This window comes from Thunnus maccoyii, chromosome 10 (assembly GCF_910596095.1).
Source record: "Thunnus maccoyii chromosome 10, fThuMac1.1, whole genome shotgun sequence".
In the NCBI taxonomy this organism is placed as follows: domain Eukaryota; kingdom Metazoa; phylum Chordata; class Actinopteri; order Scombriformes; family Scombridae; genus Thunnus; species Thunnus maccoyii.
In genome coordinates, this window is record NC_056542.1 from 4107602 (window position 1) to 4120802 (window position 13201).

General features: G+C 40.0%; 1 protein-coding gene across 2 annotated transcripts in view; it reads right to left on the bottom strand.

Annotated features, from left to right (window-relative positions):
* Positions 1–13201, bottom strand: part of bbs9 (Bardet-Biedl syndrome 9) — a 195321-nt gene that overhangs the window by 133242 nt on the left and 48878 nt on the right. The window lies entirely within an intron of this gene.

Sequence of the window (13201 nt, forward strand, 5' to 3'; positions counted from 1 at the left end):
CATCAGACACAGATCTTTGCCAAATTACGGTATCGGTTTTGAATTTTTAAGTGACAAGTGGTTAAGAAGTTTTTAAGATTCTCTCAGGAGGAGTATATGGGACAGCAGTGAATGTAAATCATGTAAGGAGCAACGGTTTATGCATGTTTCATCCCGTTTACTACAAATCATATATACTTTAGATTTTAGATGGCCATTTTCCACAGCCACAGCACTATAACGTTGATGATAATCAGAGCAGACAAGATGTACAGTACACTGTGATGGATTGCCTGACTCAAACAGGTTTCAAGTCTCTCCAAGTCGAATTTCATAACATACTGAAATGAATGAAACCTCTGGCTGCCTGGAAGGAAGGAAAAAACATTTTAAAAATCCAAAATACTGTGGTATGCTTTGGAAAATGGTAAATGCTATGGTGCAGTATATGTGATATGCAGTGAATCGGCTAAATATGCATAAATATGTACCGTCCTGTATGTATGAGTATAATGTAAATGTAGAATGTATTTTATGTTTTTTCTTGTAGTACAATATCCACTCATAGTAACTACGCCTTTATTAAAATTTCTATATTTATGATTAAGCATTGGCAACACGTTATTAAGGTTAAGGAGAAATCGTTGTCTTGGTTTTATACAGAAAAAGTCAGCAGTGACCTTGAGCAAGAGACACTCTAACCCCCTAACCCTTACCCTAACGCCCTAACCCTTACCCTAATGCCCTAACCCTTACCCTAACCCTTACCCTAACCCTAACACCCTAACCCTTACCCTAACGCCCTAACCCTTACCCTAACGCCCTAACCCTTACCCTAACCCTTACCCTAACCCTAACGCCCTAACCCTTACCCTAACCCTAACCCTTACCCTTACCCTAACCCTTACCCTAACGCCCTAACCCTTACCCTAACGCCCTAACCCTTACCCTAACCCTTACCCTAACACCCTAACGCCCTAACCCTTACCCTAACACCCTAACCCTTACCCTAACCCTAACACCCTAACCCTTACCCTAACGCCCTAACCCTTACCCTAACCCTAACACCCTAACGCCCTAACCCTTACCCTAACGCCCTAACCCTTACCCTAACCCTAACACCCTAACCCTTACCCTAACGCCCTAACCCTTACCCTAACCCTAACACCCTAACCCTTACCCTAACCCTTACCCTAACACCCTAACCCTTACCCTAACGCCCTAACCCTTACCCTAACCCTTACCCTAACACCCTAACGCCCTAACCCTTACCCTAACACCCTAACCCTTACCCTAACCCTAACACCCTAACCCTAACGCCCTAACCCTTACCCTAACCCCCTAACCCTAACCCTTACCCTAACCCTAACGCCGTAACCCTAACCCTAACCCCTTTAAAGCCTAAACCTAACCACACGTGGGATCCAGGAAGTGAACTTCAATCTGTGGCATTAACACTCTGCCGGCCATCCATTTATTGAATTTATCATTTAATTTCCCCTGACAATGGGAGCTCTACATGCCCACAGTGAAACCCTAAAACTCATTGTGAAACTGGGAACCTTGATTAAAGACCACCTGAAGAGATGACGCTTGAAAATGCACTTCAAAAAATGCTTCAAAAAACAGTGCTGGAATTACTTAAACCAAAGAACAAGCTTTAAGTTACCTTATTCTTAAATAAATCAGCAAGGAATGTTTAATGTTCACACTCACACTTGTTAATAGTGTGCTGCAAGGAGTTTTAACATTAAAATAAGAAACTCTATCCTCTGGAATTAATGAAGGGTGGGGAAAGAGTGGAGGAGGAAATATAAGCAGAGTAATAAAAAGTCAAAGAGAGACAAGGAGGGGGAAAAGCGACGGAGAGAGATGGAGATAAAAAGTGTTGAAAACAGAGATGACAAGATAACTGAGAATAAGATGAGAGACGGAGACAGAGAAGGAGGAAAAGCGAGATATAAGGTGGGGGGAAACAGGGGAAGAGGAAGGGAGTGGAGGGTCGTGAAAGGCTGGAAAAGGCCAGGAGAAATATTTTTTCCATCTCAAATTCACCATCAGCCATTTACTAGTCACCACTGTGTGTGAGTATGTGTGTATGCGTGTGGTTGTAAATCCCAGCATGTTCCACACCACCTCTGCACATTCCAGGACTGTCGCCACCAGGTTACACCCCTCATAGCAGAGATTTACCTGCACGGATGTGTATCAGTGGGTGTGTGTGTGTGTGTTTGTGTGTGTAAAACTACAATTTCACAAAGCAAATGTTTAAAAAGCATGATTTTCATGTTCAGGACCTCCGTACAGCTGTATTCTGTTAAATATTTAAGTTCAACAAAAGGTATGAAATTAATTTTATAGCCAGGACATATAAATGTAATGAAAATCAAACCTTCTCAGGGGTCTACCTGTTCCCAGCATATATAGCATCCCTGCTGTACTGACCCAAAACCTGATCTTAACACACAAACCACATCTTCATCACCTGTTGATTTTAATAGTATTTGAGTCCTTCCTTTGTTTTTCTGTATTATATTACTAATTGTTGCTAAAAGTGACCCTCAGGGATCAATGAAAATTTTATCAAGGAAAAGCAGAAGGCAGTAACTCCTTACAGCTTATAGCTCCTTAGAGCAACTTTAACTGAACTTAAATTGATATTGAGACCAATGACCTCAAATGTCTATTTCTTAAGGGAGCAAAGTGACTGAGAAGGTGAAAAAAATGCACTTTAAGAAAGTCTGGATTTTAAACTAATTAGTTTTTCCTCCATCTAGATGATAACAAGTAAAAAAAGAATTATGGCACTCCCTTAAAGGGGCCATATTATGCTTTTTGTGTTATTTTTATAATGTTATGTCGTTGGATATCTCTGTTAAACACAGTCAAAGTTCTAAAACGTAAGGTTAACAAATGTAGAAATGCTCAAGTTCCACAGCCTTGGTTGCTAAGGTTATTGCTAATGGTTTTCAACGTGTTGCATTGTCCACTGTCATATTTTGCATCGGATTTAGGCTCAAACATGTATGGATGTATTTGAGAAGTTTAACATTTCGAGTAAAGAACAAGAAAAAGTAGTGAAATCCTGCTACTATAGCTTGTTTCATAGTTTGTTGACGTTGCCTCGCAAGCAGCGGCTTCTATGCATTTTGGATGACTGCCAGAGATAGTATGAAATATCTGGATATGCATTACATGCGCAGGAGGTCGAGTCATGATACTGACAAAGTCACACCTGTGACCTGGGTGATGCAAACAACCTGATAAAGGGAAATGGCACCCAGCGGTCGTTTCCTACAGAATCTTCTTGTCAAGACTCCGAGTGAGAATGAATGGTGGAATGACATTTCACCGGGATAAATGGAGGCCCCTGAGTCTGTATGCTTGAGATATGGTATCGACAACCCAGCTCAAGAGCCTCTGTTTAGTCAAGGCACAACCCTTCCTGTGTCCTCCATAACTGACAAACAACAAATCAGACTTAGGGAACCCAGCCGACAAATCTACGTACTGTCTCAGAGCGCGAACAGGACAAAGTAAGCTAGCATGAGGAGGCAGTTCCTCGCCCCTGGCTGCAGGGCGAAAACTGACAAATTGATAGTAACCAAGGAGCGAAACAAATTACTCTCCACTACAGTTCCCTAAAACACCTCAGCGAGACTGGTTGGTCGACTATAAAACCCAGAAGCTAATACAGCACACGATTCACTCACAACGAGCGGAGGCACTAAGCAGGTAAGTTAGCAAGGCACGCCCGCCAGGGAAACAAAGTTGGCTACTTACCTAGAAAAGTCTAATGCTTTGTGGTCGGAGCACCGGCTATGCAGCCTCTGGAGGACAGAATCGTAGCTCCAACCAATAGGTTACGAGACTGCTGGTATAGGCGGTAAAGCACTGATGCTAGCTAATGATGAACATACACAACCTGCACATTTAGGCGAAAAGATGAAAAGTTGATGAGGTGCCAGGCCCCTTTATTAGGTTGGTTGCGTCATCCAGGTCACACATGTGACTTTGTTGGTGTTATGTCTCAACCTCCTGTGCGTGCGTGTTTGCGTATTTCCAACCGTCTCTGGCAATCAGTAAGAATGAAACAGAACGGCCTGTTTAAGACAGAGGCTGAACTGAGGGGCTGCATAACTGTAATCATGCAAAGATATTCCAGTATAGCCACAGAATATAACTATAGACCTGGAAATGTGCAGAGTATGTCCCCTTTAAAAAGTTAACTATTGCACGCATTTAATTGACCGATGCAGAGCGTTGCAACTCACCTTTTTCGCCGGATCACCTTGTCTTTTTTTAGCTAGAGCTTATTTGTTGGGAACTACACAACACAGTGCAATTTTTTTGATGCAGTGATAATGTCAGTCTGAACCCAACTGCTCAAACTGTGCCTTCATCTGTGACTCATCTGGTGTTTTCTGATCAGCGTAAACAGCGACACGCCACATGAACACACACGCAGTTCTAATTTCCAGCCTGGTGAAACGGCCACTGTGTCTGCTAAAGTCATATCCTCGGTCACGTCACCTACACGGGAGCTGAGTTTAAGTGCTGGATCAGAATTTGTCAGCGCTACCATGGAAATAAATAAATCTTACATAATTTGCCTACGTCAAATGTCATAGTTTTAGTCAGGATTGATGACTTGGAGGATGACAAGATACAGTGGAAAGAAAGGAGGATTTACTTAAGTTTAGAGATCAGGAACTGAGGCTGAAGCCAAAAAGTGACTAAACACAATTACTCAGTTACAATAAACTGAGGTTACTAGATTTATCTTACAGATTCTTCCTTTCATTCTCTGCCTGACCTGAACTTTAGCTCGCTGTGATGTGCAGTTTTCAGATGTTTGAGTTTAAAGTTTTAAGAGAGTAGATATACCTGAATATAGATCTGACCCCTTTACCTCCCTCCTGATAGCGGACAAAGCGATCCCACATCACCGACTGTTAAATACACTAAAAATCACAATTGAGCACCACTGCTGCTACTTGTTAAAGCTGCTATACCTCCACTGTACTGCCGTTTTAGAGGACTCTGATTCCAATTATTTGGAATATGTGTGTGTGTGTGTGTTAGAGACAGAGAGAGAGAGGGGGAAGTAGAGAGAGACCACAGAGTTTATTTGGGTAGAGGACCACTGTACAGGATCAGGTTCTTACCACAGCTGCAGTGATGTCAGCGGTGTGTGTGCGTGCGTGTGTGTGTGTGTGTGTGTCTGAATGGATACCGCATGCATGTGTGTCTATTACAGAGGAAATGATAAAAAGACAGAGTCACAGTACACCCCCAGTCTCCGAACAAATCATGTTCATATGCAGCTATTCTGCATTAGTTATTTGTATTAAATGGCTACATTCAGGGCCAGAAAACCCACATGTGGAAGTCTGGATGACTGATGGATATAAAAATGTTATTCTTAGACGCAAGATGACCACGGTTCATGTACCTGTCTTACAGCATATTAGACAGTCTGACCTTTCTGTTATGTAATTACTGAGACTTAGCCAAACCTTAACAACGCTGCTGCAAGTGTTGACACAATACTTAAGATTCCAAAAATCAATATATAAAAAATTAGAAACATGTATGAATCAAAACAAGTAAAAACAATCTATGGGCTGTCAATTAATCAATTAGTGGCTTGACAGAAAATTAGTCTGAAACTATTTTGATAATCAGTTAAATCATTTTGAGCCATTATTTTACAAAGGAAATGTCCAAATATTCTGATTACAGCTTCTCAAATATGAATATCTTTTAAATTGATGATGAAAATAATCATTAGGATCATCAATCAGTAAAATAGTGATGCTGATATGTCAGTCCTTTAGGATTTTCTGCTAAATTTGTCCTGTTAGCATCTGTCAGAGGTAGCTTATGTAGCAGTTTTTGAATATAAGCTTGGCAGAAGTAGTTTTTTCTTATATATTGGCCAACTGGCAAAAATGTGTTTTATTGCCTGTGTGATTTTTACACACGTGGGTACGGTTATTAATTAGCGTGTGAGCTGACAGGCTCTGTGCCTAGTAGAGTCCCTTGTTTGTTGAAGTGCTGAGTGACACACATTACTGCTGCTGCTGCCAATTGTGATAAAAAAGATCCTCAACTGCGTACAGTATATTATTAGATTGAGTTATTAGAGTGTGTGGTCACTATTACAAATATTTGTGGCTTAGTTTTTCTGGCTGTATTGACTTTCACCTCGCAGTTGCCAGCTCCCTCCTACTGCATTCATGTTGTGTGCAGAACTTCTTTTTAGACTCGTATCCATTTGTTGCTTTTTTGCTCGTTTGCCTCGAAACCAGCGACTTTCCACACAGCACTCCTGCTGTTATTCGTACGCTGGTCCCAAAGGCTCAGCTGTAGTTTTTATTTTTCTGTCTAATATGCTGAGGAAGAAAAAAAAAACTGAAGTTGACCAGTTTACAATTCCCAAAAATGTATTTGGCTGATGCAAAATAGCTGCATATGAACATAATTTGCAGTTGAGACGGAGAGAAAGAAAGAACACGGCTGTATGAGTGTGTGTGTGTGTGTGTGTGTGTGTGTGTGTGTGTGTGTGTGTGTATTTCTGCAGGGCCTCTAAACCCACTATAGATTACAGGACATCCTATTCTGTATCAAAGCACACAAACTTGGACTAAAACAAACACTTGCTGACAACTAGGAACACTACTGCTGGAGTGTGTGTGCATGTGTATGTGTGTGTGTGTATGTGTGCACTGAAACATGTGAGTCAATGCATTTCTGTGCGTCTTGTATGTGTATGTGTGTGTGTATGCGAGACAGATGATATTTCTGTGTAAACTGCACAGAGTATAAAAGGATAAATGGATATTTACTTATTCCATACAGTGAGGAAGTGTGTATATGTGTGTGTGTGGAAAAGTATGTGTGTGTGTGTATGTGTGTGTGTGTGCACAGACTCTTGCCAAGTATCACGTTACGGGAACATAAACAGTAGGCAGCAGTCTCTTCCTGTATATACAGTAGTGTGTATGTGTATTGGAATGCAAATAGTGTAGTTTTAATTATGTGTGTGTGTTTTCTGTGTGTAAGAGTACACTGGGGGTGTATCTCCCAAAAATACTGCAAATATATGTACTGTATATGTGTACATGTACAGGTACATGCTTGTCTTTTTTAATAAAGTGTGTGTGTGTGTGTTTCTACTAGCTCTATTCTACCGACCAAACACTTACCTTTGGGATTAAGTTCTGTAAAGAGGAAGAAGAGAAGAGGTGAAGGTTAAAAAAGAAAACTGAAAGATTAAACAGAAACAGAAATAGAAATTCGGTGCAGACCAGTAAGAAAGCAGCACTGGATGGACTGGACTCTGCTGTTTCGAACAGGAGGGGATTCCCTGGGAAAACCTCCGTCTCTCCCTCCATATGAATATACACAAATTCAAAAAAAACACTTTGGGAGCGCTTCATTTGCCTTCCCACACACTTGGAAAGTACCGCTGGAGGAGAAAGCAGCCTGCCGACCGAGCCAAACCCGATCCTGAATGCGATAAGATGTCCAAATCCCAAATTAAATAGCTGCTCGTCAAGAGGTTAGTATGAAAATTAGTCTGACAGAATCTGGAGAAAAAGACATCTATCCTTGTAAAGTGATCAGTGTCAAGAGTTTAAGGAGTATGAAAAGGAGAGAGTTGACCTTAGCTGTGAAAATGAGACTATTTAGTTAAAATGACCGACTTAAATTTCAAGATACTGATTGATAAACTTGTATTTATGTACTTCAAACATGGTTAAAACATGCAGAGTCCAGAAAATACACAAAAACAGGTAGACTGAAACTATTCCCGTTGGCAGGAAGCATAAATCTGCGTCTGTATTCAGCAGACAAAACAACCGTGAACATAACTGAACTGTCTACTGTGATCAGTCACTGCAAAAAAAAAAAAAAAAAAAAATCTGCGTGCAAAACTATAATATGGAAGGCTTACTTTGAACAAGAAGGAGCTTGTTTGGGGCTGATAATTTAACTTTCACATTAAAGTTGACAGAAAAAATGCACAGTTCAAAGAAAGTACAGCACATTCATAGACGAATAATGTGCGTTAAACTGAGGAAAATCTGTCTGATTACTTGTGTTGTGACGCCACATTCGAGCTTTACTACATCTGTGTCCACTAATGGCTCTGCATTACAATAAAATATAGTGTAACTGTGCTGCCCACTATTAATATGCAGTATTTCTACTTTTGATGCATTTTTCAATTTGAGATCGACCATTTTCATAAATGTTGGTTTTTATCATACAGAAGGCTCAATCAAATAGTAGAGCAATTAAGCAATTATTTTTGTTATCAATTAATCATTTTTCAATCCCTCTCTCTACCCATGTGTCCTGTATCTCTCTGCACTTTCAACTATAAAGACATGAATGCAAAAAATATATCTTAAAAATAAATAATAAGTGAAACATTTGCCAGTTCAAGCTTCTCAAAAATGCTACTTTTCTCTTTTATATGATTGTTAAATTGAATATCTTGTGTTTTGGACTGTTTGTCGGACAAATAAAGCAATTTGAAGACATCGATTTAGCCTCTGAGTGATTAGTGTGAAGTATTTTTTCCATTTTTTCCCCCATGGAGACAATAAAAGGAAGATTAATCAATGAAAATAATGAAATAGTAAGTCACAGCCCTGATTGTGTCTAACAACGTGTAACACTGCAGCACCTGAAGGAGCAGCATTCACAGTTTCACAGACTCCTCCTGAAACTATACATCACTACCGCATTAATGTTCGACATAAATTTGTGAATGTGGAAAAGGTATAAATGTTCATTTTTGTCCGACCGTCTGTGGAAAAAAAAACCCCTTTTACACGTCAGCATCTGAGTTAATAAGGTTGGGCTGCAGCAGTCATGCTGCGTTTTGCTTGAATGTGCTTGTGCAATGCAACTGGAAATATTTGATATTTTATGGAGTTTTTTTGTGTGTGTGTGTGTGTGTGTGTGTATTCAATTTTAAAGTAGTTACATATGGAAGGTAAAATAAAAATCTTCCTTTGTCTCCTATTTGGAGGCGTGCTAAACTAAACAGCAGCGACGCGGAATAGAAACACTGAAACCAGGACAATAAGGAACCTCAGGTTGCGAAACCTGAATTTTTCGTTAGGAGAAGGGAGAGCATCTCTTAACTTATCCCCTGTTCCTCACTGCCAGATTTTCTCAGCCGCGCTGGGATTTAAACAGTCAGCCTCCTGCTTCTCTAACCTTTGGGCTGCCGCAATAGAAGTCTGGCAGATTAAGCTCTGATTTGATTGGTCGACGAGGATTTCCTGCGAAGGTGAATGAGAAGCAGATGGCAGGTTGCGAGCCAATGAAAAGCCACTGAGGTGCTGAGTCAGAAAGTTCACGTCTTATTAAACTTGATGAAAGTCACACTTCTTTACTGCTGTCTCTCTTCCCTGTAACGACTCTTCCACGATCGCTGCAATAGTTTAATCTTCCATTTAAATATACAGATATTTTAATCATTTATTAATTAACAATACCGAGAACTTAACAACACATGCAATACAGCAACAGAAACCTCCTTCTAAATTCATGTACTGCAGGTCTAATTGGTGATTTACTACACTAATTAAAACATGTTTCCAGATGTGTAATAAATGCTCCAATTTTCTCTCTTTGTTCTTTCATATGAGATAATATTCAAATAACTATCAAACCAAAGTAACTCATTCTGCTCTTTTATGGCTGATCCACCTCTGTCAAACACAGGATTAACAACAAACTCTAAAAAATATGTTCATATTTAGCAGTATTGTCTAATCCTACAATACATGCTAACTTCTGTCATTACTTTGTCTGGATCTCTTCTTACCACTCCGCTTTGCCAAAGAAAAGAAAGAAAAAAGCAGAATTCAAGAGGAGAGAAAAAAGAAAAAAAAAAGCTAGAACAACACAAAGAGGAAGGAGAGAGAGAAAGACAAAAAAAAAGAAAAAAGACCTAAAAGCATCAATGTTGAGTGAAAGCTCCAGTTAAACGTAAAGGACATGTCAAATGGAGCAAGAAGGCACACACACACACACACACACAGTAGCCGCTATTGGCCGGCTGCCAGCCAGTGTTCAATCAGTCTTTCCTGTTCTAAAATCTCCTGTAACGGCGGAGAAATTAGACTGGCTGAAACGAGTGAAATTCTGGATCCATTAGCTGGTGTGGTAGGAAAAAAAAAAAAAAAAAAAGAAGTAAGGTTAATGTTTCATGACTGCAAGCCTTTATTATATCACTAATAGCTGAGAAGGTTGAGGTGTTCTCTTTTATAATTAAATACAGAACCACCAAAAGTACCATAACAACTTTTTTTTTTTTTTTTTTTTAAAGTCTGTTAGAGATTTAAAAAAAATAAATAAAAAAATCTTGGCTTTTAAAATATCCCTTTCTTGACTTTTCCTAGATCCTTTTTCTGTACAAACCGCTGTTGTTGGATTTTCTAAATTAACTAAAGGAAATCATGTTTAAGACTGTAGATAGAGATCATGTTCTGCAGCTGACCCTGAGCTATGACCTACCCTCAGTGTCCTCACGCCTAGTACATGTCTTCTCTATAACTGTTATCAGCAAACGTATGGTATAAAATGTTTGTCCAACGTAGGCTACAGAGATAAGAATATGTAAATAGAGATGTAGTTGTAACTGTAGTTAAATGATTAACAACTACAAGAAAAAAGGGGGCAAGATTAAAGGAAATGTCAACAGCTGGTTATGGATTATCACTAACAGCCCACATACTCAATGAGACATTAACCATCAGGGAACATAAAAAAAAGATCCGTTATTATCTAGATTTTGTAGATGAAATGGAAAACTAAACCTTCTAATGCAACTAATCTGAAAACCAGAAAGCCCTCAGTGAGCACAAACTTCTCCCGAGGCTGCGAATTCATCAAAATTTAGTATGTGAGTAATTAAGTGTTTAGAACTTTTTAATGTGCATTTGCATACAGATCTTGCGTATATCTGCCAAGGTTTTCTATTTTATAAAAGTGAGAGCAATAGTTCATGAGAAAACAAAAGTGACTTATCTCATTATTTTAGGATAGGAGGCACCAAAATATGAATCACTTGTTCCTTGGTCATTGGCCAAACTTTCCACCACATCTGTTAAGTTTTTTTTGACAAATTGTGCACACCAACAAACAGAGCTGAGAACATAAAAAAAAAACTACCAACACCAACTACACAATCAGCTGGACCACAAAAAGGTTCCAAGCAAACAAATGGATTGCAGACCTGGCAGTTTAACAAGGACCTAACGAAAAAATACTGCAGCCTCCTAGAAGACATCAACATATGGAGATGCTGGTCATTCTGGCAAGCGCAATAAAACAGGAGAAAACAACAAAGACTGCCAACTTAGCTCCCTAGGTTTCCACACGAACTGGCTTAGCAAACCAATGAATCATAGCTGGCCCGTGTTTTATGGAAATTATTCGCACAGTCGCAACTTATCTTTGACAGCTCGGATGAAAATGCCCCATTGTGTATGAACTAACAATGTATTGTAAATGCCAAGTTGACCGCTTGATCGTACTGAAAGTGTGCTTGTGTAGAGCCCATTGTCAGGGTGTTAGGGGGGAAAATCACAGAGGGGCACTAATGAAATTCTTTCTAGATTGTAACGACTCCAGCCACCATTGAGTTTTCCTTTGAAGGGCTTAAGGAGTCAACAGTCTTCTTAAATGTCAAAGCCCTTTGTAGGGCTTAAAGACGGGCAACGGTAGCCACGGGGTGGGGATGGTGTTATGTTGGGGCAGGTGGTGTTAAGGCGTATCACCCCTGGGTGGGAGCAGGGAGAGAGAGAGAGAGGGGAAAGAAGAAGAGACAGAGGCGAAGTGATGCATTCCTCCCATACCAGGAGAGCATTTAGAGGACGAGAGGAGACGAGGCATTAATGGAGATTAGCACCGCGGGAAACACACGACGACGAGGTTAGACGAGCACACGCGCGTAATACTCATCTACGCTCTTAAGACGACCATTTTCGGTGTTAAGAGCACATCGGACTCCACGTGACGGGTTGGATCACTGCGGAGCTGATGAGCATAACAGGAAGTTTTGCTTTCGTACCTGATGGTGGATATGTGTTGGAGCATCTAGGTGCTACGTAAAGATAAATGCACTTGCTGATTGATGTGCTGCCCTCTCTAGTGATGCCCCCATTCCTGCAGTAGCAACTAACACAGTTTTATTGACAGTGAAAGGATGAATGGTTGGATTGATTGCAGACTTTGACGGATGAAGATAGCCTACATAAAAGTGGGTGTTAAGATATCGTCTTTGGACAAAAAAAGTATTAAATATAGCTGTCCACATTGGCAGTGTGACACGTCTAGCTAATGAATTTACTACTCAGATTCCTTCCTAAATGGTATTTCATCGTCTCACCGGTATCTGAAGCAACACAGCCTCTTTTCATTTTTTAATGTAGTGCAGTTTTCTGTCTGAGCGCCCACTCACACCAACGGAGGACTGCAACTGCTGCTGCTTCTGTTACGCAGCCAGTGTAGACAAGGTGTTAGCCAGAAAAAGTTCCCAAGCTTAAGTTGCTAACATATGATTTTCAATCACCCAGACTTGTTTTCTTGCACTTGTAATCAGATAAAAGACCATTTTTTAACATATGAAAGCGTTGAAAAGCTTGGAAACTGCCACTACTGTTGTATCAGTTGATAACAGCATAACCCAGTAAGTAAATCATGATGATTTACAGATGAAAAACACCTCCAAGCATCTATAAAAAGAAGTTTTTTTTTTAGACACCTAACTTTTACATAACCAGGGGCTTTTTGCTCTCAACAGGATCTCCTGGACATATTTCTTAGTGAAAGTTGTACAAAATTGAAGCAGTTGAAAACATCCTTTACATACACTTTTATTTTATTGCAAAGGTTTACAAGTCATCACAGTTAATGGCACCTTGTTTACTTCCACCTGCTTCCCTGGAATAGTCTGCAGGTACAAACTTCCCTGTACACTGCCAGCTGACATATATGGCCAAAAGTGTGTGGACATGAACTTGTTTATATGTGTGCTTTGGGTCTGGGACTGTTTTTTCGAGCCCATTTTCCCCTTTTCCATTTCAACATGACAATGTCCCCATACACAAAGCTTGGTCCATTAATAGATGGTTTTACCAGTTTGCTGTGGAAGAACTTGGCCTGACCTTAACCTCATCAATCTCATCAA